This window comes from Podarcis liolepis (genome assembly GCF_965112155.1).
Source record: "Podarcis liolepis genome assembly, chromosome: 10".
NCBI classification, from domain to species: domain Eukaryota; kingdom Metazoa; phylum Chordata; class Lepidosauria; order Squamata; family Lacertidae; genus Podarcis; species Podarcis liolepis.
The window spans coordinates 53,064,746-53,091,190 of record NC_139562.1 but is presented as its reverse complement, the minus strand read 5'-3'; the positions used below and the strand labels follow the sequence as shown (position 1 = coordinate 53,091,190).

The following is a 26,445-nucleotide window of genomic DNA, read 5'->3' as shown; positions in this document are numbered from 1 at the left end:
AAGTTGTGCAGGCTGAAAGAGGTTAAAAAGAAACCGGAGGGTAGGGGGGAATTTGGCTGGAATTGGTGCAAAAAATTATCAGTTCAGATAAGCTGCTATCTATTACATAAACCAGTAATGCTACAGTACATTCAAACCATATAGTTAAAATTATTTGCCAGCAATGATTACTTGTTTCTCTTTAAATGCAGCACATTACAATTTTCAAACAGCAATTCAATTTTATTCAAATGAAATGCAATTAAACATACAGGTTTCCTATGCCTGTCATCTCTACCTACAGAACACACAATAAACTGTATTATGAATGTGCTGATAAATACCGGTAGATGGTTAGCAATCTATGTGCTGAAATTTCATACAACAGTTGACAAAGCGGCGTTCTTTTTCATAAAGTTATTAAGCCTTTTTAAACTTACTTTTTAATAATAATATTTAAACCTTGCTAACAGATTTTCAACTTTACCATTTGGGGGTATATTTACAGGTACTTTTAAGATCACACACAATGAAAACAACTTTTTCCTTGATATGCTGTGAATAGAAAGTATTCCCGTCTGCTTCAGTGCTTTGCTTTTTTCACGGGCTTAAACCTGTCAAATTATTCCATTTGATTTCAGAGAATTCTCATATGGCAATCTATTTTATTTACTTTATCTTCAATAAAATGGTTCAGTGAACATTAGCAACTATGAGACACAAGTTTCAATCAGTCCTCTGGCAAAGGCGTCAATCTACATTAGACCTGCTGTGGTGTGAGTTGCACTGAGAACACTAGAGTAAGACAAGGCAGAAGTGAATAAGCAAGTAAGGCAGAGTGAAGTAGCAGTGGAGGGGAAAAAGAAAATTCTCCCTTGACACTACAATATGCTTAAACAACACAGGTGCCTAATTCAACACAAAAGTATCTTCCTAAAGAAGTTGACAGCTTGGAATGTGCTCTAAGCTCCATTTCAATTCAGACATCATCCCAAACCATGGTGAAGAAAATTTAACTGCAGTTTAAAGTAATCTCCAAATTGTCAGAACCATGGTTTCTGACTGAGAACAAGCCTGAATCAGAACTGTGGTCTGAAGCGATTTGCAAACCATGGTTTGTGCTAATCTGGTGTGGTATCTAAGTTAACAAACCACTGTTACAGCCAGCTGCTGTTTCAGAGACTACTGCATCTAGAGAGACTGGCATGTTCAGCAGAAAGAGAATTAAAGTAGATCATCAGCTCTGAACTATGGTTCATGTGTGGAAGGTCTCTGATTTCGATTCCAAACTAGGGCTTGGCATGATGCCTGTGTTTAACGTCCAGTTTACTCTACGTAACAACTACGTACAGAGATAGACCAGTGTTTTCAAGATTTAAAATTCATTTAAAAGTCCAGTCAAGTGAAGATTATGGAGTTTTCACCTCTACTACTTGTGCCTCAATGCTAGGCTATAATGCCTTCTCTTCTATAAAGTTTTCAAACAGTAACTGAAACAGCAGCAGTTTTTAGTATCTTTAAAAAGACCTGTTGGAGATTTCAAAAATAGCTACTGTTAATAGCCACTACATGCAAAACAATCAAATGTGTTTGAGAAACAACTCTTTTTGGAAGATGATATCATTAATTCCAAGAAATGTCGGGCATCACTTGGATATACCGTGAAAATGTCTCCCAAAGCATAAACTTTGTAATAAGTGATGCAAGTTCATCTCTGATATGGGCTGTAAAAAAGAAGATTATTGTAATAGTGCTCTTCCCAGCAAATCAGACCATTAAGAATGTACTTAATGTTCACTTCAATTGAAAAGGAGGCCTGTTAAAATCCATATTTTGCTACTTTGTATAATCATAGGAAAATTTACTACCTAGTAGTTCCAGGCCACAAATTTGATTTTTACAAATGCAAAGTACATTTGACTTTGCAAAAGAAGGGAAAGGACTATGTTCATTTCTAAATTCCATTTAATATGTTTCTATAAGTTCTAACGTGTCTAAGAGTTCTAACAGGCTACAATTATCTTGTTAGAGTGATTCAAATGTGTCATGAAATTGGTTAGTTCCCCACAGAGCTTGACAATGAACACACTTTTTTTTTACAAATATCAACATAAATAAGTATTGATTGATATACATATATTATAATTTCTTTTATTATTCATCCTTTCGCACTCACTGATATCATATCATTTACTTTCTAGCCAGGAATGTGAAAACTTCTAGAATACAGCTCATGCCACTCCATTAATTCTTTGGTAGTATAGCTCATGCAGGCCTAACAGAACACACTTTTCACACGTCTAACTCACTTAATTTCCAATAAGACAATTATTTCCTAGCACATACGTTTTACGCCTATGTAAGATGCCTACATCACCTGTGCATAGTGACATTTCTTTATTAGATTTGTATCTTGTCTTTCCACTTTCATGCTCGAGGCATCCAAACTATCAAAAACTACATAAATCAATAATAATCATTCAACACAAAGTAACAATGAGAAAAATCTACCCAATCATAATAATCTGATAGAAAATTGAGGGTTGACCCATCTATCTGCTGCTCACTTTGTACACAATATTTCAGTAATCATAATGGCATCTTTATGAGACCCAGTTCAGTTTGGAAAAGGTTAATATGCAGAATTTAGACTTAAGACAATTCGAATTCTGTACTGCAATGTTACCTAATTTTGAAAAATGTAATGAAAGCCCCTAATTATCCAGTTTGTCTTTCTTATTAACAGTTTGAAAAGGGATTAGAGCTCAGCCACAAACCTGTTGAAAACTTAAAATGCTATTTTGATATTTTTGTTACCTCGTATGTAAGGTACAAACCTATGTCTAACTTTAATATAGTTGCATTAAAAAATAGCAGTATCAGGTCATACTTTCTATTCTCTAGCTGTTTTGGTCTGTCGGAGCTAAGATCGCATTTACAAGATGCAGGAGAAGTCCTGGGACTGCATGCGCTACTAACTCAGACACAATATTATGTGAAATGGTCTAATCCCTAGAACCATACACAAAGGAAAATTTTATCCAAGGATCAACCCATTTTCTTTGTTTTTTTATTATTTGGGGGGCATTTAGCTCATTACTGTGCCACTCAGGTCATCAATACCATGTTACTACAGAAAAGGATCATAATATTCACTGAAGCTATATCAATTAATGCTCGATTTCAACCATTAGGTAAAGGTAAAGGTACCCCTGCCCGTACGGGCCAGTCGTGTCCGACTCTGGGGTTGCGTGCTCATCTCGTTTAAGAGGTCGGGAGCCAGCGCTGTCCGAAGACACTTCCGGGTCACGTGGCCAGCGTGACGAAGCTGCTCTGGCGAGCCAGCACCAGCGCAGCGCACGGAAATGCCGTTACCTTCCCGCTATAAAGCGGTACCTATTTATCTACTTGCACTTAGGGGTGCTTACGAACTGCTAGGTGGGCAGGAGCTGGGACCGAACGACGGGAGCTCTCCACGCCGCAGGGATTCGAACCGCCGACCATACGATCGGCAAGTCCTAGGCACTGAGGTTTTACCCACAGCGGGGGGGGCACTAGGGGCACATTGGAAGATGGCCAACAATACCATCTCTCCGACCCACACGGGGTAATTAAGAGGCTGTTATGGGAGTGGGCAGCCTCCCTTGTTGCCCCAAGGTAATGGGGAACACTGCCCTTGCCAGCTGTGCCCATAAATCACCCTCAAATTCGAAAGAAGAGGGTGAGGGCACTAGGCAGAATGCCCCCGTGTGGACCTCGGCTCTCCTGGACGCTGTCTCTGATCGCGCACTAGCTGCAGCAATTTGGAATAATTAATTACAAAAGAAGCAAATGCACATATTTCAAGTGAAAAAGGGGAATGAAGACTGCTAATTTAAGTGACCTCTGTGAAAGAAAACGACGGGTTGGAGCAACAGGAATATTTTACGATGAAGATACACCAAAAACTGGGTATGTCGGCAACGGGACTGAATGGGGGGGGGACTTTTTTACTTTCCTTCTATGTGATTTATTAAGAACCCCTCCTCATTAGAACCGTCAGTTTAACAGACCCAAGCAGGATGATTAAGGTCTGTGTGGAGATAAACTTTAACCAAAAGTATGCTTTATGGAGATCGAGAAGCAATAAGAGCTTTTGGAATGGCGCAGCAATTAATTCAGAGTCGCCATCTTGCCAAAGGATTTATAGCCGGGAGGAGGAATGGACTTGTTTTCAGACTGCATTCCTGGTGAATTTCCTCAGAGGTTTGAGAAAGGAGGCAGATTGGTGAAGATTAATGACGCTAAGACTGTTTTGATGTATGGAAGTGATGTTATATGGAAAATGTCTGGATATGGATACTGGATAAAAATAATAATATCCACGCAGGATTACAAACTGTTTTAACCAGCTTGTGGAGACTATCAGAGGTCACAAAGAGAAAGGAAAAATATATGAAAATAACAAGAGATGTGGAAAAACAACAAGAAAGGACTAGAAGTACGGTGAACATCATATGGTTAGATTTGTAGACATTAAAACAGCAGCAAGAAGCAAGTAGTTGATTGGATCCCCTTTGGAACTTGAAATATGGGTACCCCCAACAAAAATCTAAAATTCGGCTGTGTAATTTGGAATTTATGTAATTTGGTTTGATTTGATGTGATTGGTCGGTTAATAAAAATTATTCTTAAAACAAAAAAGGTTTTACCCACAGCGCCACCCGCGTCCCCATAATATTCACTGAAGCTATATCAATTAATGCTCAATTTCAACTATTACAACAGTCAAAATGTATTATTAACCTACCCATATACGTGCATATACATACACACACAGATATAAACACACAAATCTATCTATCTAATCTCCATCACTGCATGTTATTCACAGATACAGAAGGACAAGTCTCTGCCTTAAGAAATTTATAGTCTAACATTTGACATAGGGGAAACAGAGGAAAGGGAAGAGGGAAGCATAGAATCTTAGAGTTGGAAGTGACCCCAAGGGTCATCTAGTCCAACCCTCTGCAATGCAGGAATCTCAGCTAAAGCAGTATGTTGTTGTTTTAGTTATACATGCATAGGCCTAGTAAAAGGTTAAGTAACAATACAGGAAGGAAACAAGGAAATATACTAGACTTCAAAGAAGTAAGAGTGACATATTTACAAATATGTTCTGTGAGTACAGTATAAGGAGATTGTGCTGGATCTGGGAGCACACAGTACCCAAATTTAGGATTTCAGGAGAAACATCACATGATCAAAGCAATGAGAAATATGACTTGATTCAGCCGTGATCGTATAGTGGTTAGTACTCTGCGTTGTGAGAAACATGACTTGATTCTGGAAGAGAAATCTGGATAGATGTGAGGGATCACAGTGAGTTCCCAGCAAGAAGACTCAAGTACTCAAAATGGGAGGCGGCATGGATGTCAGTTTGTTGGCTAAGGAGCCAGAGAGAAGACCTGCATTTTTGCAATGTCATAAGGAAGGAATATGCTCTACCTTGGCAGCAGGCTGATTACAGTGGACTGTGGCGATCACACAGGGTCCCCGGACGTTTCACCGTCTATTGATCCCTGTGCCACCACTTTATTTCTCGCTGACACCACCCAGGCCCTACCTGGTACAATACTGAGTCCAGTCAGGGTTAAACTGGAACATAAACTTCTGTTTATTTATTGCAGTTTAACAAGTGTGTGGTTTCATAAACAGTATCAGCCCATTACAATCATGGGGTGCCTATCCAGACCTATAACTTCCGCCACCTGCTCTCACTCACTAAACCACCTCTCAGATATTTACTTGTCTTCCTAGCCCATAACTGATTCTGACTCAGCTTATTTCGCTACACTAACGCAACCTACCCAGACTCTATTCCAATTCACTCCCACTCCAACCAACCACCCAACTCCCAACAAACTCCTCCTTCACCTCTCCCAGAGCTGGTTTTATAGTCCCTGTGACTCCACCCCCCTGGGTTCTGATTGGGTAACTTGTTTTAACTATTTCACCTCCAGCACTCTCATATGTTAACATCACATACCTCCCCCCTTAAGAAGTTTCGATTCAGGAGAGTTAACTTCTTAGAGTTACACTCCTGATCAAACAGTTTTGTGTTTTGTTTTGTTTTGCCCCATATATATATATATATATATATATATATATATATATATATATACACACATAAACAAGTAAATTGTTGATTGTCTCTGTTCATCCTTCACTCTCTGGTTTTTGTGATAAGGCATCCGCCACAATGTTCAAGGATCCTTTCACACTTTTGATGGTAAAATTGAAGTCTTATAGTAATAAGGCCCACTGCAGCAACTTACTATTACTCTTCATCGATCACAGCCATATCAATAGTGAGTGGTCTGTACATAACACAAAGCCTCATCCCCAGATGTACGGCTTCAATCTTTGAAGGGCCCACACAATTGCCAAACATTTTTTAACAACCATCGAGAGGTGCTTTTCTCTAGGCAGTAACTTTTTGCTGATGTAGGTGATTGGATGTAGGTCTCCCTCTGGTCCTGGCTGGCATAATATGGCCCCAATTCTGTATCTGGTAGGGGTTCACAGCAATGGGTTTGGCTTCCCCTGTGTCTATCCAATGTTCCACACCCTTGGCCACTCCTGGAATATTACTGAATAAGGATTCATATTCCTGCAAGATCTGTTTTACTTCCTCTTACTGTTTAAGGGTTAAAGATGGATCCAATTTTATGTCCTTTAAACTACCCTGGGACTCTCTCTCTCATCCCCCCAACATGGTATGTCTGGTTCACCTGGATCCTCTCGTAGGGCATACAGTGCCCAGTTTTCTGTTCTAAAATAAGGTTTGATCATATTTACATGCACCACTTTCTGCCCTTCCTCTTCTTGTTGGATCACATAATTTACTTCATTCATTTTGGCTATTATTTTATATGGTCCTTCCCAAGCTAATTGTAGTTTGTTCCCTTTAATTGGTCTCAGCAGCAATACTTCACTCTCGGGTGCAAATGACCTTACCCTGCCCTTCTTGTCATACCAGGTTTTTTCTTGGTTTGGGAACTTTTTAAATCCCCCCCCCCCCCGCTAACTCTAGGGATCTCTTTAAGGTATTCTGCAAATTAAACAAATACTCCACTACGGACTCTGGATCTTGATCTCGCTGTTCTTCCCAATTCATGTGAAGTAAGTCCAGGGGCCCTTTCACTTTACGTCCCAGCAATAATTCAAATGGGCTAAACCCGGTACTTTCTTGGGGTACATCCCTATATGCACACAGTACTGGTTGTATCTTGTCATCCCAATCATTGGGATTTTCCGCAGTATAGGCTTTAATCATTCTCATTAGGGTTCCATTAAATCTTTCAACTAATCCAATAGTTTCAGGGTGGTAAGGTGTTGATGTTAAATGCTTAAGACCACACACTTCCCATAGTCTTTTCATTAGTCTTGATGTGAAAGAAGAACCTAAGTCAGTGACTATTTTACTGGCACAGCCCAATCTACTCATATAGTTAATTAAAGCAGTTGCCACCATTTCCATTTCAGTGTTTCGCAACGGAATGGCTTCTGGATATTTGGTTGCGTAATCCACTATGGTGGATATATCTATTTCCCCGCCTGCTGGCTCTAGGCAATGGCCATATGAGGTACAGCCCTAACCGTTGAAAAGGGGTTGAAAAGGGGTTCAGATAAGCAAGGGGCACAATTTGGCTTTTGTTTTGTCTTGACCAGTGCCTCTTCTCTGACATATGTCACATGGGACAGTGCACCCTCTGTGTGCACAGTAGAATCTTGTGTGTAGTTCTCCTCTGCAGCTCTACACACGTAACTACACACAAAGCTACAATTTGCTTTTTACTTTTAAATCAGGTTTGAGAACTGGCACCAATCTTCTGAAAAGGAAACCCGGAAAAACAACACACTTCAAGTAGAAGGTTTCCATTCAAAGTTCATTGCTCACACAGAGCAGCAGCTGTATCGGAGTCTATGCCTGAAGTTTCACATCATGCAAGATTAGGCCAGCCCTCTTGGCATAATCTTGAAAGTTTGTGGGCAGGAAAAGAAATAAGTTATGTGAACAATACTAGTTGTCTTCCCTCTGGCTCAAAACCTGATTACTGATGGTCTCCAGAACCAGCTTTACATAAGAAGCAATGTTCATCACAGAACACACGATCTACACTGGGGTTTGTTTGTTTAGGGGGAAGAGAGAAACAAGCACAATTTTATGATGGGGGAAATGCAGTTGACAGTAATGATCTGTACTTACCTTCCTTTTGCAGACTTCAAAAAGCCTTTCTAATTTTCAGCCTTGAATTGGAGTGGTACAGCACATCAATTCCAGCATTGCAGACCACCTGATAAAAGCCAAATATGACAGCTATAACTTGTGTGTTACCCTGACTAGTGATATATATTTCCATTTCACTTTATGATGTATTTACCGGCATCGCCACCAAACCTTCTTGTGAACAATAACTGTCATTCATCATAGTGCTATGAGTTGGGGGAAGGGTTAGGCTGAATGCCTGGGCCCCCTTTCCAATTCTTGGAATAGCCAAGCTAGCTTCCTGGTGAGGTGAGGTGTCATTAAGCAGAACAAAGGAAAGGGCTCTGTGTATGACAGCAAATGGGTGGAGCCTCCTCCTTAGAAAAACAAAGCTAGAGTTGAGAGCAGAGAGTTGGAGTGATGTGAGCTAAAAGCAAAGAACCAGGAGAGTGATGCTTTATTTCTGTTTAAATCCAAAGTTGCAGCTATGGAAGAAAGAAGGCCCTCTTGGGGTATTAATGCTGTGAAAGCCTCCATCGTAGGCTCAGGTTGGATATATGTGTAAATATACCATGCATCATAAAGGCACCACAGTCTCTGCTGTGCCTCCTTCTGAAGGAAACACACACTTTGGGTAAGCACCTGGAACTCCTGGAATCTTCACATTGCCAGTAGACAGGGGTGTTGTGCAATAAAATCTAACTTCCCAATACTCACTATGGAGCAAATGCTTGGAAATCAGTCCTCCATTTGGTACCCTTTCCCCAATGAAGACATGAAACATGTGATGATGGTAGTTGAGTGGTAGATCGGGGATATGGATTGCTCCCTAAGATCCCAGACTCTAAATCTATCTACTACAATTGAGAGTAAATCTACTACAATTGAGAGTAAATCTCCAAGACTTAGGCAGAGGCATTTGCTAGCCCAGCCGCTTAATAACCATTTTGACTTGATATGCTGTTGACTGGGTCTGGGGTCTTTTGCATGCAGGAGTCCAATGTGCAATGAAACTTAAGGGCACAATATTTATGAGAAGGTTGCAAAAGGTCACACTTGCTAAAAGGAGAATTTGATTGGCATAATTACACAATGCCCTCAAACAACCCGGGGCCACAGGGACCCTGCCACAAGGCGTCTAAAGGAAAAACAAAACCAAAGGAGGACTAATTGTGCAGCTGAATAGCTTAAGCTACAGAATTACAGGTGCATTTGTAACACATACTATTGCTATTCCTTTCATATGTTTGTTTTACAGAAAGCCACCAAGGAGCGCTATTAGTGCTCCTAATGTCATAATATTCACAATCACCTCATTTGGAATATGAATATGTCCAGTTCATAATATTCAGCTGTATTATGATTTGAGAATCACTTATCCTCCAAAATTCTTTACCTGCTCAGAATGCAAAATGAGAAGATGTAAGATTCTTTTGCTTTATGGGAGCATACATAAAAGTTACAGTGGTGCCTCGCAAGACGAAATTAATTCGTTCCGCGAGTTTTGCCGTCTTGCGATTTTTTTCGTCTTGCGAAGCACGGTGTCAGAAAAGTTTTGGAAAAGCTTCAAAAATCACCAAAGTCTTCAAAAACCTCAAAAAAGGCTACCACACCGCGTGCTATGAGTTGCTCCTCGAAGTCAAGTTGCAACTGTATTAACGGTGTTAAGAAAAAGGAAACAAACTTGCAAGACGTTTCCGTCTTGCGAAGCAAGCCCATAGGGAAAATCGTCTTGTGAAGCAGCTCAAAAAACAAAAAACCCTTTCGTTTTGCGAGTTTTCCGTCTTGCGAGGTATTCGTCTTGCGAGGTACCACTGTATTTAATGTTTGTTCCTTATATTCTGTTAAGCTCTTGTTCACTGATATGAACTACATAACCAGAGCACCTGATTAAACAGTCTCCACTTTGGGGGGAGACACACTGCCCAGGCTAGCACCCCAGGGAGGTCACTTCAGTGCTGCAAATGCAGCCGTTTGACTTCACCCCCAGAGGTGCACTCCGTTGTCTCTCAAGGCAGATGCATGCCAGCAAACTATGGGCAATATCAACCGCTGTCCTCTATCCTCATCTAAATCCCTCTTATGCTGCTGAAAGGGCAAATATCCAAGTAACTGTCTCCTATCAGTGGAATTGAGAAGTACAGTTCTAGGGAGCAATATGATATGACATATGCTCATGGCATTGTGAGTATACTTATACCAACATTTCAACCCTGAAGTTACAGGAGAGACAAACTTTTCCTGTAACTTCTCAAGAAGGGCTGCATATGTTGAGCCAATTCTTAATTCACCTTAGGGGAGCTCACTCAATACAAAGTAGGATCAAAAGATTTACCTCTCCCTTTATTCCACTACCCAGGAAACTAAAACAAAAATGGTTAAACTATTAACAACTAATAAAAATGGTTATCCATTTTAACCCACACACAGCATAACTCCAGAAGTCTCCTAAAATAGAGAATGGGGACAATTATACTCTAACAGTTTTAATTCAAGCTATTGTGAATTAAGAATGAAATTGTGTGTAAAATTTCCCACTACAATCCAGCACTGGCTCTTTAGTTATGTAACCCTTCTGTAAGGAAATATTGAGAGACCCTTAACTACAGCAGCACTACTGGATACCATTATAATTAACAAGGACATGCAAAAAATAAATTAACAGTTATGTTTTATAATCATGTGAAAGTGAAATGAGCTCATGAAGAGGTCCAAGTACTTACTGTGATCTCATTAGCCAAATTTTACATGCTATTTTATATCACTACTTATGCTGCTAGAGTATTAATTTGCCAGTGTGTTCCGTATATTCATGAAAGCATATTTTAAATATCAAGTAATGAAGCATAAGAGCTATTTGGCAATATCGTGACTTAAAACTGTACCTATAAAAAGTGACAATTTTTTGTATGTTCCCAACATCCCCATTTCAAAAGTTGGCCTTTCCCTTTAATTTAGATATGAATTTGAATGAAGGAAAGGTGTTTTCAGCCTACCAAAAATTATGTGATTCTATTCTGGAAAACTCTTTGCTTAAGGGAAAATTAAGAAGTGTCGCATATATTTGGATTAATGTCACATATTGCTAAGAAAATACTGTTGCACCCTATCTCTATCTCCAAGTGGTGTGAGATTCTAGGCACTTACCAAGGGTTCAGTTTCCATGGAATGAGGGATAGCAGAGTCTGTGGTGTCTCTATGATATATGGTTTATGTACACATATACACGCACCCCATCCCCCATTTATGCGTGTTCTACTCATGCATGACAGCTTTTACACAGATCACTGCAATCAATCAATCAATTGAAATGGAGCACTCGGGGTTCCGGGCTGCTACCTAAAGGTCACTTGGGAATGCTGCTCAGTGTATCCCAAGCCTTCCCTCACTCGGGGCTGCTGCCTGGAAGTCACTCTCGGCCACTAGCCCACTACAATGGGAGGGACTGGAGGGAAGGCTTGGGGCAGTGGCCCCAAGTGACTTCCAGGCAGCAGCCCTAGCAGCACATGTGAGTCAGTTTCTCAGACTCTCTCCACTCTATGCACGTGGGGTGCTCTCCACCTTACACAATTTCAGTTATGTGCACAGGGGCCCAGCACATAGCCCCTTCGTAAGTGGGGGGGGGGGGCCCATCTCAAAGAAGATATGAATGCCACCAAGTCCCGGTAAATGCCAGCAGTTGCATCTCTACTAGTCGCACTGTATACATGCCCCAGAAACAATTGCCCCAGGAAGTTACCTGGGCAGACGACACAGACATCCTCTATTAGTAGACTGATAAGACACTGATTAAAAATCAATACTTGGACGGTTCTAGAGGAAGAAATATTACTGCTACTCAATAAAACTGACACTTAAAACATTTTTATGCTCCCTGGTAAGAACATTAAAACTGATGTAGCCACTGTGTTCTTGAAACCACTATTAAGACAGGATGGGCATCCCCTGGCCAACTAGCAGATATGGATACGTGCCATTCTACTTCCCCTTTCCCATGATTCATATAATATGCAATTTCAACAGGACGAAACCTAACACATCAACATTTTCTCCAATATTAAGCATGACTAAAAAAACAAGTGATTAGATAGTATCTCTAACTAAAACTACAGCATTCACAATCCTCAATGAAAAGTACTACAGTTGTGCTTCCCTTCTCCATTAATTTCTCTTTTAAAGACATCACAGAACCAAGCTCTCCAATTTTACATAATTTCATGGTTCAAAACTAAAACTCCAAAAATATTAACCACCCACAGAGATCACCTTGACATGCTTTTGCTGCAGAAAATAGAACATTATACTAACTACTGAACCCTGAAGCATATTCAAAACATCACATCCTATTTGTAAAATACACAAAGGAAATTGGGTAAGTAAGAATATTTTAAAAGTATTATGTTATTCTCATATTTTTCCTGTATAAAATTAGGTTTTGCCCACACACATATTTTTCTAACAAGGTCAAATTATGCATGCGATGCATGTATTTGCTAACTAAAGTTAGCCTTGCTTTCACTCAGAGATGCATGTGAACATGTATGAATACACCTGTATATCTGCACGTGTTTATGCATTTCAAAAATAAGACTGGAAAATAACAATAACAAGATGTATTGTTGATCTGTTCTCCTACAACATAGCAAATACAAGCTAATCTTAAAGGATCTCCAAATAATTATTACTACTTTAAAAATATAGTATTTCCCCCATTCATCTGAATTGTACATTGCTTGGGTATGTAGAGGAAACACCAGACATGGAGCTGAAAAGTCATAACACAGGCCACCACTTTACTCAAATATGGAAGATTAGAGACCTGGCCAAAAGTGTTTGGTAGTGCCCTTTCTTTCCTTCTATCCTTCCTTCCCTTTTCTTTTTTAACAAAGGGTCTTACCACTGCCTCCTTTAGGCTCACTAAAACAGTGGCCATCTCTTAAATAAAAGTTTGTCACACACACACCCTTACCCAAACATTCCACCCTTTGGAGCCAATAAATGGATAAAGCCAAGGAAGGGAAAGGGTCAGACATACAAGTAGTTGGTGTCATTCCATCCAAGTTCATATTCATATCCTCCAGAAGAAGAAACTGAAATGGCGTGAGAATGACAGTGACCACTGCCATCATATTCCCTCCTTACATTTCACAGAATTTGGTGGATTATTTATAAATCGTAAAAGCCTCCACCATTTTTCCTAGGAAAATTGCTCAATTTAGTAGGTAACGTTTTCGAGGAACGGAGAATTAATGCTCTCTATTATCTCACATTTAACTGGATGATTTACTTAGATTTATTATTTTGCCTTTTCGTCAGGAGGGGAAACAGATGCACATTCATATTTCAGCTAAACAAAACAGATGGTGAAGCTTACTAGATATCTTTAGGACAGTCAGCTCATGAACGCTGCAATTTGATTACTTAATGTATAACACTGTGACAGAGGTTCCCCACCCCCATAAGCTGTTAGCAGCTGAGAACTGCTGGTTTTATGTCATGATTTTATCTTGTTGATTTTGACATGATTTAAATCACTGATTTTAAATCACCTTGATATCAATCATGACTTTAAAATCAGCAAGGTAAAAGGCCATTTCAATACAATGGTACCTCGCGTTAAGTACTTAATTCGTTCCAGAGGTCCGTTCTTAACCTGAAACAGTTCTTAACCTGAAGCACCACTTTAGCTAATGGGGCCTCCTGCTGCCGCCGCGCCAGAGCACAATTTCTGTTCTCATCCTGAAGCAAAGTTCTTAACCCGAGGTACTATTTCTGGGTTAGCGGAGTCTGTAACCTGAAACGTATGTAACCCGAGGTACCACTGTAATGGATGTAAATCAAGTTTCCCATTGCTTTTTCCTGTTGATGCCACCCCCTCCTCCTGGTTTCTTAACAAGGGAACAGGCCACTCAGTACAGATGCTGCCTACCTCTCACTTGTAATGGGAGAAGTGCATGTAGCAGATTCATAGGCAACATAGAATCCACAGAATGGATGGTAACACATGCAACTGTGGCCACCCCAGTGCCTGAGTGCAGCAGCAAACACAGTTGGGTATATTGCTGCTGCCCTCACAGTGGGGAGCACGCCATCAATTGCACTTAGCTCACCCAGTCTTCAACCTCTGTGCATATGCTGCAGCACAAACCTAACTGCTTTGCTGTTTTCACAACTGAGGTTCAGGTGGGTGGTAGGTATTCAGCCACTGGCCTCCTTCACACACCAGCCTTTCACCTTGTTTGCTGAGCAGCGTACCCCCGCTTCTGCTCAGCACCGAAGGCAGTTATGCTGTTGCTGCTGTCACACTGCCACCTCCTCAGTTCCTTGCAACAAGTATTGTTCTGCATAGACAAAGGAAAGCTTGAGCTGCAGGTGCCCGTGGAAGGGTGAAGGAAGCATGAGTGCAGCAGAACTGGCAGGATATGCACTGCCAGGCCAATCAGCAGCAAACAGCATGCAACCTTTTGAGCATCAGGGGCCATCAGCCAGCATCCTGCCTTGCTGACCTTACCTATGCTAGTCTCAAGTATCCTGTCTCTGCTGTCCCCCTGACCTAGCCCTTCAACCTTTTCCCCTCTCCCTTGAAATACTGACATATTATACACATTTACCTAGGATAATCACTAAACGGAGTGGATCTTACTTCTTGATAAAGATGTATAGGACTGACTAGCAAATTTCATAAATATTCCAACTAGAACCATTTCGTTGGCTAAGTTATAAATTATGCATTTTTAAAAAGTAGTGTAAAAAAGTCCATGTTTTATTTTAAAGTACAGTGGTACCTCGGGTTAAGTACTTAATTCGTTCCGGAGGTCCGTACTTAACCTGAAACTGTTCTTAACCTGAAGCACCACTTTAGCTAATGGGGCCTCCTGCTGCTGCTGCGCCGCCAAAGCACAATTTCTGTTCTCATCCTGAAGCAAAGTTCTTAACCTGAAACCATATTTCTGGGTTAACGGAGTCTGTAACCTGAAGCGTATGTAACCTGAAGAGCATGTAACCTGAGGTACCACTGTACATATAATTCATTTTTACCAGTATTTCCATTATTTTCCAGGTTAAAAGAAAAAGAAAAAATACAAATTTCTTGTGCTAATATTAAAGTCCAACTAACCAATTGTCTGCTGAAAAGAAACACATTACAGAGAATCAAGTGACAAGCAACATTTCTACCATTATTCTGCTTTTGGTAAATTTTCACACACTACAAAATTAGATCTGAAAAAAAGCTATAGAAAGTCAAACAATTTCAGGTTGACTTTATGCCAATGCACCTGGAATGTGCACTGAAAATGATGGAAGTTGGCGGAGAGGGGTTTGGATGTGTACTTTTTAATCTATACTACATAGTGGAGGGGGAGCAGAGGCATGTACCATCTCAAAAATAAAGGAAACAAGTTTTTCCCCCCTCTTCCCATGACTATGGTGCAACTTTGATCATAAAGGCTGAACACGAAACCAAACAGAGGCAGTGAAGGCAGGTAGCTTCTCACAGGCCAGTCATTTGGAACATAACTGCAAGCAATATATTTTATAAGTGTTTATTTTTTAAAAGGAAGAGAGGAAGAAAGCTTCCGAAAAATACATACATTGGGGACTCTTGAGAGACAAATCAGAATGCTGCTTGGGGGTCCATGATTCAAGTCAAAAGGCCTTTTTATTTTCTGTATGAGGAGCAAACACAAGAAGCCTACTGATAATGCTCGGCTGAACTGCAATACTTCCAAGCTCTTGGCAAGTCAATGCTACAGAAATCGGAAGCTCTATTCAAAGTTGCTCCATTTTTAAAGTTCCTACGTGATTTTTTTTTTTTTTATGCATTTGTAACTATCATAGACTTTCGCCCCTTTCCCAATCTGAATTTGCTATTTGGTCAATTCTGAATTAGGATTGTTAAATACTTCACTCCTAAACAACCGGAAGATAGTGCTGCTCACTTCTGAGTGCATAGGCTTGCCTTGCACATAAACAGCAATATAGTTTATAAAGTACAAGGAAACACTATCATGGAGAGACTCTCCAAGTCCCTATTTTCCAGCCCCAGATTTACAGAAGCCATCCCGGTTCTGATTTGATCGTGGAATATCCTGCTTTTCCTTAGGACATCCCTGTTTTCATCAGATATATGTTGGGTGGAGTTATGTGACTTCCTGAGCCAAGGAAGTAAGTACAGTGGTACCTTGGGTTAAGAACTTAATTCGTTCTGGAGGTCCTTAACCTGAAACTGTTCTTAACCTGTTAACTGTTCTTAACTTTAGCTAATGGGGCCTCCCGCTGCCACCGCGCCACCAGAGCACAATTTCTGTTCTCATCTTGAAGCAAAGTTCTTAACCCAAGGTACTATTTCTGGGTTAGCGGAGTCTGTAACTTGAAGCGTCTGTAACCTGAAGTGTCTGTAACCTGAGGTACCAGTGTAAGTATACAACCTTTATAAGACATCTGAAGGCAGTCCTGTATACAGAAGTGTTTTTTTTAATGTTTAATGTTTTATCATGTACAAAATGTTATGAAGGAAATTAAAATAAAAGACAGAATTCCCAATGGTGTGGTGTCTTGCACGTTGGATTTATTACTTGCAGAAATGTATACATAACTACTCATCATATAACATAACAGAGCAGTGTGTTTTAAAACTTGAACACACACACAAAAATATCAGTATGTATCTTCAAGAGTGGCACATAAACAATTGGCATGAGGTTGCAGGAGGGCACCTCAGATTCTAAATTCAGTGTCTTAGGAAGCTGGACAATGAGGCTAGTGGAATAAAGTTTTCCCTTCCCTATTTTTAGGGGGGAGATTGCAGGAAAGTATTGAGCCGCATCTCATTCTCTAAGAATCCTGGGGTGCTAGGGCTGTGAATTTGGGTTTCTGTTGGTGCAGTAAAAATTCAACAGGTGGTAGTTGTCAGACTTTCAAAAAGGGGTACTTGATTGCCTTGGGGATCCCTATCCTGACAATTGGTACATAGACTACACGGTTACCACAATGAATAAATTTAAGTTGTCTTGAAAGCGAAGAATCAAAGCATACAGTTATATGTAAATAAGGATCACACTGGTCAAATAAGATTTAATTTGTGTATTCATTTGCCAAATGCGAACAATACAGCGTCACTGAAAGCCAAACATATAAATCAGTTATGTTGTTCTCTATGCTTTTCATCTTCAAGAACATTTATATTTTACTTTAAAAGATTAAGTAAATAAACTTCAATTGCTTATTACTCAGGAGAAGAGGGAATCTGGCCTTCTTTATGAATTTCCTATCTTTGAATGCCACCACAGCTCTGTAGTTTCACTCCTACTGTGCTAGAAATATAATTTTCAGATAGCCCAGAGGCATTGTAGCACACTCTGTGCTGCCATGAGCAAGACCAATATTTGAGAGCTAACTTAGGACTCCTGCTGCCTGAGCTGGTAAGAGAACAAGCATGTGGGAGAAGCGATGAGCTTGTTCTCCTGGGGGTAGGGTGCCAGCTGCACTACTCAGAGAGAGATAGTGTGGAATTAATAGTGGCCTCGTAGGGAAGCTGTACATTTTGCCTTTCAGTGTGAACAACCATGCATTAATGGAAACCAGAGTGGTGGAATGAGACTTCAGAACTGACAAAGAGGAAGAAAAGGAATATTTTCAGGAAAAAAATAAATGTTTTCTTTCTTGCAACAATTCGGCTCGCGGTAGGTTAAAAGCATGCTATGTAAAGCATATTTGTTGTAACAGCACATTCCTAGATAAAGGCTGATTCCAAGAACTCCTCACTGAGAGAGATGCAAGGGGGAAAACAAGGATCAATTACATGTAAATTAAAAACTGGCGAAAGTCTGTTTAATTTACTGATATGGAAGGCTTTTAAATTTATGTTGAACAGGCATGATATGGATGTGAGCTCTGTCACGCACAGACACAATTATATATATGAGAAGCAAAGTAGCAGATATTGCTGTACAAAATGTTGACCCAAAATCCAGGTAGGTAGGGCTATCAACTCAAGGGCTCCCATGCAACCTCTCCAGTCATGAGGAACCCAGAAAGCTTCTTCATTTTCTAGAATTCTAGGTGTTTCCTGGAAATCTGCAGCTGAACACAAGAGCACATATTGTTACAGGCCACTGTAATCTCTGCCAAGTGGTGTGAGATTCCAGGAGTCTTGGCCCTTAACCAGGGTTTGTATTTCCTTTGGGGAAAATGAGGCACAGCAGAAACTATGGTGTCTTAAAGATACATGGTTTTTTTGCACATATACACACTTTATCCTTGATGGAGGGTGTGCAGAATATTACACCCCAAGAGTGTTTCCTGTTGCTTCTCCCACATTTTCAGCAAGCTTGGGTTCAGAGCAGAAGCAGCAGCAGGTCTCTGAGTACGTACAGCCTCCCTCCCCAGCCCGCATGGAATTCTGCCCACTTCCTGCCTCCTCTTCCCAAATAAACATTGCCAAAACATTGCTTCCCCTATTAACACCGCCCATTGTAACCCTGGCAGACGCCCCCTCTGTCCTTGCAGTACCTTCTGTTTTGTTAATGACTTGCATTGAGTGGTCAATGACTGGTCATTTCAGTCTCTGTATCTTAATGGCTTATACCTGACTAGCTATATCAAGCTGGCATGACGTTATCCTAAACTTAATGCAGCAGAGGTTGGCACAATTTTAGTCAAATCTTTATCAATTCTAACTTTCACCAATTTCAGGAATTACAGGCTACTTGCTCCCCCAGATTCCGGTATCCAAAACTTGCAACAATATTCATGCATATCAGGTGGCAGTAGTATCAATTAAGAAATCTTATTTTTCTGCCTCCACTGTGTCCTCAGTGAACTGCCCAGCAGAACTCTTTCAAGCGGCTAGTTAAATCCAATCCATAGTGGAAGCTGCTAACCAGTCAGAAGTTTACTGTGATGGATTGATGATGCACTTTGAGGGCAAAGCTGTATGCAAACTAATGGCCAAAACTGAGGCAAGTCCTGTGAGGGAGTTCAAACTATTGTCTGATCAAGGTATGGGTGATCAGTTTCAGTCCTTGCTGCTTGAAGGTGATGGCAAGATGCTTGCAGAACTTAGCCTAACCACCTGCCCTCTTGAACTTAGACCACCATAGCATGTGATATCTAGCAAGGAAAGACTGACTGGATGAACTTAGTAAATGGTAAATGCCCACCATACTGAAAGGCGTAATGGTGCAGCTATTCCTGAATAAGCCCTCCCTGGACCCTAGTTTTAGACAACTACTGTGCAGTCAAAACTATCCCTTCCTTGGACCAGGTGAATGAGAGGCTGGTGGCTGGTCAGCTGCAGACATTCCTGTATAAAGCAGATTATCCAGTCTCATTTCAGGCCTGAGTATGGTACTGGCACAGCCTTAGTCTCCAATTTATTATCAGCAGACAGATGGGAGAAGTACTACCCTATGGATTAGCCATGAGATAACTTCTCATTCAGACTACATGGAGCTTCACCTCAAAGACAGTCCAGAAGCCACAGAATGCTACTGATTAGTTATTATATTGGGCAGTGTGACAGGGCTAAGTGTCATTCATCCTTAAATAATAACCAGTAGTAATAGGGGTAGTAGTACTCCGCCCATCTGACTAGGTTATCCCAGCCGCTCTGCGCAGCTTCCAGCATATATAGAAATATAATCAAACATAAAAAACCTCCCAATACAAAGCTGCCTTCAGATGTCTTCTAAAGGTTGTATAGCTACCTATCTCCTTGATATCTGATGGGAGAGCATTCCACAAGGTAGGCACCACTACCAAGAAGGCCCTCTGCCTGGTTTCCTGTAACCTTGCAGTGAGGGAACTCCCAGAAGGTCATCGGAGGTTAGACCTCACTGTACTGGCTTAAAACACTTCACAGATCATCAGTACTATTGTATAAAGCTCTGAATGGCTTAGGGCCCAAATATTTAAAAGAGCATCTTCTCCAGTAGCCAAGGTCCAGGCATTGTTATCAATGGGGGAGACTCAATTTGTGGCACCCCCATTGGCATGGTAATGATGCAAAGCAGAGTCTACTCAGAGGAAGAGCCCAGGATGTGGAACATCCTTTCAGTGGAGAGCTAGGTGTCCTACTACCCCAATGCTATTAACTTTCAGGCATCAACTTAAAACATACAGTGGTACCCCGCAAGACGAATGCCTCGCAAGACGGAAAACTCGCTAGACGAAAGAGTTTTCCGTTTTGGAGGTGCTTCGCAAAACGAATTTCCTATGGGCTTGCTTTGCAAGACGACAATGCCTTGCGAGTTCCTGCGGGTTTTTCCCCCTCCCCCCCTTTTTCTAAGCCGCTAAGCTACTTATCAGCTGATCCGATCAGCAGATAAGCCGCTAAAAGCCGCTAATAGCGTTAATCCGCTAATTCGTCAATGGGCTTGCTTCGCAAGACGAAAAAACCGCTAGACGAAGAGAATCACAGAACGGATTCTTTTCGTCTTGCGAGGCACCACTGTACCTATTTGTTCACTTTATGGTTAGAAGAATAACCACAGTATCTTGATGTTATTTGTATAATTATTTTGTGATTGTTGTTAGTTGCCCTTATGGGAAGGAAAGGTATGATACATTTATTACATAGAACTGCAGCTTTCACTTACTATTCTGGTTTCTGAATAGCCATGTTAATGAAAATTGTTTACGTATAAAAATATATATGACAAAAATATGACAACGATGCAAACTTTCATAGTTTTCTTTCTAGAGTTTTCTGAGATGAAGCAATATACTTTTCTTTGGTAATATAGCTACAGGCTTGGTTTGCATGTCAAATTAAATGGTTTATTATGCTTCAACTTGTTATTTTTTCTATAAAATTATATATATAATAGTATGGCTAGAAGGAGTAAAACAAACCATGAGCACTCGTTTGCAACACAAAGCCAGCCTGTGGTTTGTTTCCTTCCTGACACAGTACAGGTAAGAATGTGGGAGAACTGACTCAAGAATTTCTGAGCAGGGTGTGATAATACATGCTCATTTGCATTTTAAAAGTTTATTTTCACTATGATTTAAGGAGACATGTGAACAAGTTCATTATTTATCAGAGCAATTTATGGAAAGCTGATTTGTAAAAACTCAATGTGTTATGAGCTTATTTGCTTGATAGCTTATATATGTGCAAGTAACTCGGATAATCAAACCATATATAGTTTGGGAGAAAACAAATTAATTGCTTGTGAAAACATCTTACATTAAGGACAAATTTTGAACTGATTTTATTTTTCTGAGTGTCCATTTGTCCTCCTTTTAAGGTGGAACCATGCAAGCTTATTTGGACATGAAATATATACTTGTATGAAAACTGAGACCTCACTTTTCTGCTCTTACATGGGATTATGACTAATTTTCCTGTCTGGTGCTATTCCATTGAGAAATCTCATCTGATGGGCAGAAAACTCTCTTTATCCCTCCAGCTGCAACAGCTGCATTGACTTTTGGAATCTGAATCACATTTAGTTTTGCCTCTGATATTTATAGAAACACTTTCAATTTCACTAGAAGTTTGGTCAAAGAACAAAAAGAGAGACATGGCAGGCAAATCGCAGAAAGCAAAGATAAGTCATGTACTTTAAAAATAGATATCTATCAAATAACCCCAAGTATCCCTATGCTACTCATTTAATTTCTTTGACATGGGACGTCTGCAATATTTATCAGCTTATAACTTTAAGCTCTTATATTTTTATTCATCATTTTTCTTTTTGAACTAACCAAGATTGGAAAGGTCTGAAAATGTTTTTATTTGTACCAAAGGACCATCGTGACAAGAGTAAAAAAAAACACACATAAAAAAACCATAAATGAAAAGACTACCCAACAAAGTGAGGATCTCAAAGGGAGACTGTATGTCATGTAATCATGTCTCACTATTCAGGATGTACTTTTGATATATATATATTTTAAAATATATTTTTAAGCCAGGAGAAACTGCATTGGAAATTGCTAAAGCTTTTACTGGCCACCTGTGGGGTTCTGAATGCGGCTGTAAATCATACCAAAATAGATTAAATAAACCAAATAGAGCTTATTCAAGAGACAAATTTGGCCTATAATGCAAAATGTTAGAAAACAGTAGATCAACAAAATGAAAAGTCTCCTCACACATTTATTTTAAACTCACCAATAGCGAGCTGCAAAATTCCTGCTTGGCAGGGGGTTGGACTCGATGGCCCTTGTGGTCTCTTCCAACTGTATGATTCTATGATTCATAACCAAATTTTCCTTCTGCTGTATTAAGCTGTCCTTGACAGAGCTATTCTGTTTCCTTTCCTATTGTAATACACACAGATATTCAATTTTAATCTTTTTTGGGGGAAGGGCAGTATTACTGGGTCTCTGCGGAGGCTCGTGTGGAGTTACACAAAGTTTGATCAGGGTTCTACGGAGGCACCATGATCCACAACAGACTCTCTCAGTGACCAACCAAAGAGTGTTGAAGAGTGATCTATGCTAGCCTGTTTCAAACTTCTTCCTTCTGCCACTCAATTATCTCGGCCTCATCAAGGCCATTCCATCTACTGGTTTGCATCCATCTTCAGCGAAAGCCTGCATTCGCCCCATAGGGCGCGCACACATTTCCCCTTCATTTTTGAAGGGGGAAAAGTGCATCCTATAGGGCGAAAAATACGGTATATTAGATTAATATATTGTATCTATATTATTTATATTATTATACAGTAGAAGCGCTCTATTGCGCAGCACGCATGCGCAGAACAGGCACCTCCACTTGCAGAAACCTCAGGATCCGACCAGAGCTCCAGAACGGATTCCGTCCGGAACCAGAGGTACCACTGTATTTATAGTAAAATATTTAAAATAAAATAAAAATAATCTAGACATGGCTATTATTTTTTAGTGTTCCTTGTATAAATACAAATGTTTCAAGCTTTACAAACATGATCAAACCATGATAAGTGACTGGAGCCCTCAAACTATAAAATGCCACCTTTTTTGCTTACATGCTGAATACATTTTGCTCTAGAAAACTGACTGGACCCTGGCTGCCTGTCTCCTCAGCAGCTTCATAACAACAAAATATCATTCTCTCTAGATAAAGCACCTGTGACTTAAAGTACTGCCAGCCATACTAAGTACTGTAATAGTACACCTAAGTAGGTGAGATAACACCAACTGGCTTAAGACACCTACATGGCTGTTCTTTGAACTTCATTGTGAGCTGTCAATGCAAACAACATTTGAACTGCCAAATAAGTGGTAGTATGAATTTGCAGTTACATCGAAGCTCAGTATTTAGAAGAAAAATATAACTACTCCCCCCTTAACTCTTATATGTTTAATTATTAAACATTTGCTTATTTATGTCACTATTTTTAATAATATCATTCAAATTAAAACTGGGTCAAAATAAGTATCTGAAACCATTGGTCTATGCTGCAATGTCTTCTTTATGAGATGGCTGATACCCTCCTGAAGAATTTTATTTTATTTTTTCACCTTAAAGAGATGAATCAAAGCTTATCCAATTAACAATTATTTGCTAAAGACTTTCTAGAAAGCAACAGCATGCTGAGAGATAATATTCTATTCATATGACAAGGTGAATTACATATATTTACTGCATTAAGCAAAAGACGACGACTTTAACAGCACTGCAGCAACCCATATTCAGTTCTGCTTGGCTATAAGTCATGTAAAACTCAGAGTTGCTGCAAAGATTAAAAATTGGATAATTTATGCTGATATTATTATTACTAATTGGGAATAATTAGTAAGGAGTATTAGTGATACACTTCTGTTAGAGAAACAGTAATCAGCAAACACAGTAGGGCCTCACTGGCCCCTCCCAGCCCTGGGATTTTAATCAAGAAGCTTTTATGCTAAAGCTGTTTTGCAAGGCCAGCCACTCATATGATACCTAAAGCGGCTAAGAGAAGCAGAGGTCCTCGCTGACTTGTGACATTCATCGAGACTGGGTGCAGCAAGTAATTGGGGAAGTTGCATGTGTAAAATTTCTGCCTGGATAAATACACTCCAGCCTAATATTGAGCTCAATGGGTAGGTCCACAATTTTTAATGTAAAAGTGGGGGGCAAAATCTACTGCCCTCTAGATGTTACTTGACTCCAACTCCCATCAGCATGACTTATGGTCAGGAATGGGAGATATAATGTCCAACCACATATGGAGGACCACAAGTTCCCCATCCATAGTTGACAGTGCACACAGCATGTCTGTTAAAGTGTGCTCCTTAACTTACAATCGCCATACTTTTTGGAGCACTAAAACGCTCCAAGGTTTTTTTCTATGATCCATTGGTATATAAATTTTTTGACCATTCCTAATGATATGGGAAGTGACCTGGCAGAAGAGGACGTTCATTTCCTTAAAAGTACACTTTCTTGAAGGTGCAGCAATAATAAAGCAAGCACAGCAAACAAACCCTAATTCAGTATTGCACAACCTACAATTTTACAGTATTTATTTGTGTATTTGGTTAAATTTAAAAAATCTCTCTGTCTCAAATTCAAAGCATATCCCAGCGACTGCATCACCAAACATCAATTTCTGCACAAGGGCTAAGTCCTAGCAACAGCATGCAGACCAACCCGTCACCTGCCCAATGCTGTAAATCCATGCCAGATTCTATAAATTACAACATCAACCCAGGCACTCCGGACTGGTAAGTTAGTATCCTAACATATTATTTATCACCAAAAATGTGAGAAGTTTATTAATACTGGATTCACCAGTGAGGACTTCTCAATTTTTGTTTTGCATCAGTCTCAGCCTTAGGTTTCTTATAACTTATTTCTACCATAAGGACAACACCATCAAGCAGAAATCTTAAGAAGCCAAAATGAAAAGTTAATTTATAAACAATGTACAAAAAAGCAAAGCCCAAACAAAAGGTTATTAAAGTTGTACAGATCAGTATTTTCCTTTGTCCTCTAAGCAACTCGTTTAAAAGGTGAATTACTATATAAAGAGAGAAACAGAACAAGAAGCCAAATGGTGAAGGCATTCACCATTATCCATTGCATTTTTTCTCAAGAATTCAAATTATCCCTTCAGGCAACTGACAACTGCTAGAACTGTGGAATGTGCTCTTTGAACTGTACAAAAGCCTTCAGCATTTCGTGCATTGCTGCAAACAAAAACTGCCAAGTGTAATTATTTCTCAGACTTAATGTTACAGAAGTGTTGCATCTCTCCCCCCCCCCTCAAGGTGTACAAACAATGGTAAATTAAAAGTAAAACAAAAATTATGATTGCAATAAAAATCTTTTATCATACAAGTTTAAACTTGAACTTTGCAAACAACTTTTTTACTAACACCAAGAAAAAAAAACCTTTTATGTGTCACTCTTAGTCATTGTCTTACAACTTTACTTAATAGGAGAAATCAAAATGAGAAGCTAACCATTTATTTAAAATAATAATTATTCCAACCCAAGAAAAAACCACACCCAAACTGCAAATACTGTAAACATAGCAAAGCTTTCTTGAGCAAGCCATTGTTCTAATGCATCACATAATATAACGAAACAGCATGCAAAAAAATGCATAAGGAAAGCTTCCTGTGGTGTTGCAATCAGGCCTACACAACATATGGGCCATGCAGGAGGGCTGGTGCTCCCAGTGTTGAAAGTATGCAGCACATCTCTGTCAGGGCCCTTGTATGTTCTGCTGTATTATGATAGCCTTCCCTACCATTAGGCAGAGTGAGTCAGCGATCTCAGGTGCCAGATGCTTGGGGGTAGGCAGCAGCAATGAGGCAAAGAAGACTGAAGATGCATGCGGTGCATGAGCTCCTAACCCTACTGCCTCAGTTTAGTAGATGATGTTGGCCCGTTACCAGTATTGAAGTAAGTGGAAGGGAGGAGGAATCTCTCTGCCTCAGGTAGCAAAATGTCTTAGGCTGGCCCCAGGTCCCATTACATTTGAAAATACTGAGCGCATCTGCATAAAACTGCAACGTGCATTTTAAAATTGATTTTAATATTTTAAATTGTTGTTTTAACTGTTTTTACTGATGATTTCATTGTTTTATTCTTTCTGCAAACTGCTCTGAGCTTTGTTTTTTACAGCCAAGTGGTATATACATTTTAACCAGTCAATAAAATAAATCTGCTGTGCATTTAAGGTTTCATGCCCTTTCACTAAAGCAGCTAGAGGGAGAGAAAGAGAGAATGAAAGTACTCCTGACTAACACTGCTGCCTTATTAATTTGCTTTTTTAATGCTGAAGCAGAAC

General features: G+C 39.9%; 1 protein-coding gene across 22 annotated transcripts in view; it reads right to left on the bottom strand.

The window, feature by feature from the left end:
* FOXP2 (forkhead box P2) overlaps positions 1-26,445 on the bottom strand; it is a 361,843-nt gene that overhangs the window by 270,593 nt on the left and 64,805 nt on the right. For 21 of the 22 annotated variants that reach the window (XR_014516587.1, XR_014516588.1, XR_014516589.1 and 18 more), the window contains one exon: positions 8,231-8,318. The exons of the other annotated variant lie outside the window; for it this stretch is intronic. The gene's annotated coding sequence lies outside the window, so the exon portion shown is untranslated. The remainder of the gene's footprint in view (positions 1-8,230; positions 8,319-26,445) is intronic. 22 annotated transcript variants of the gene reach the window in all.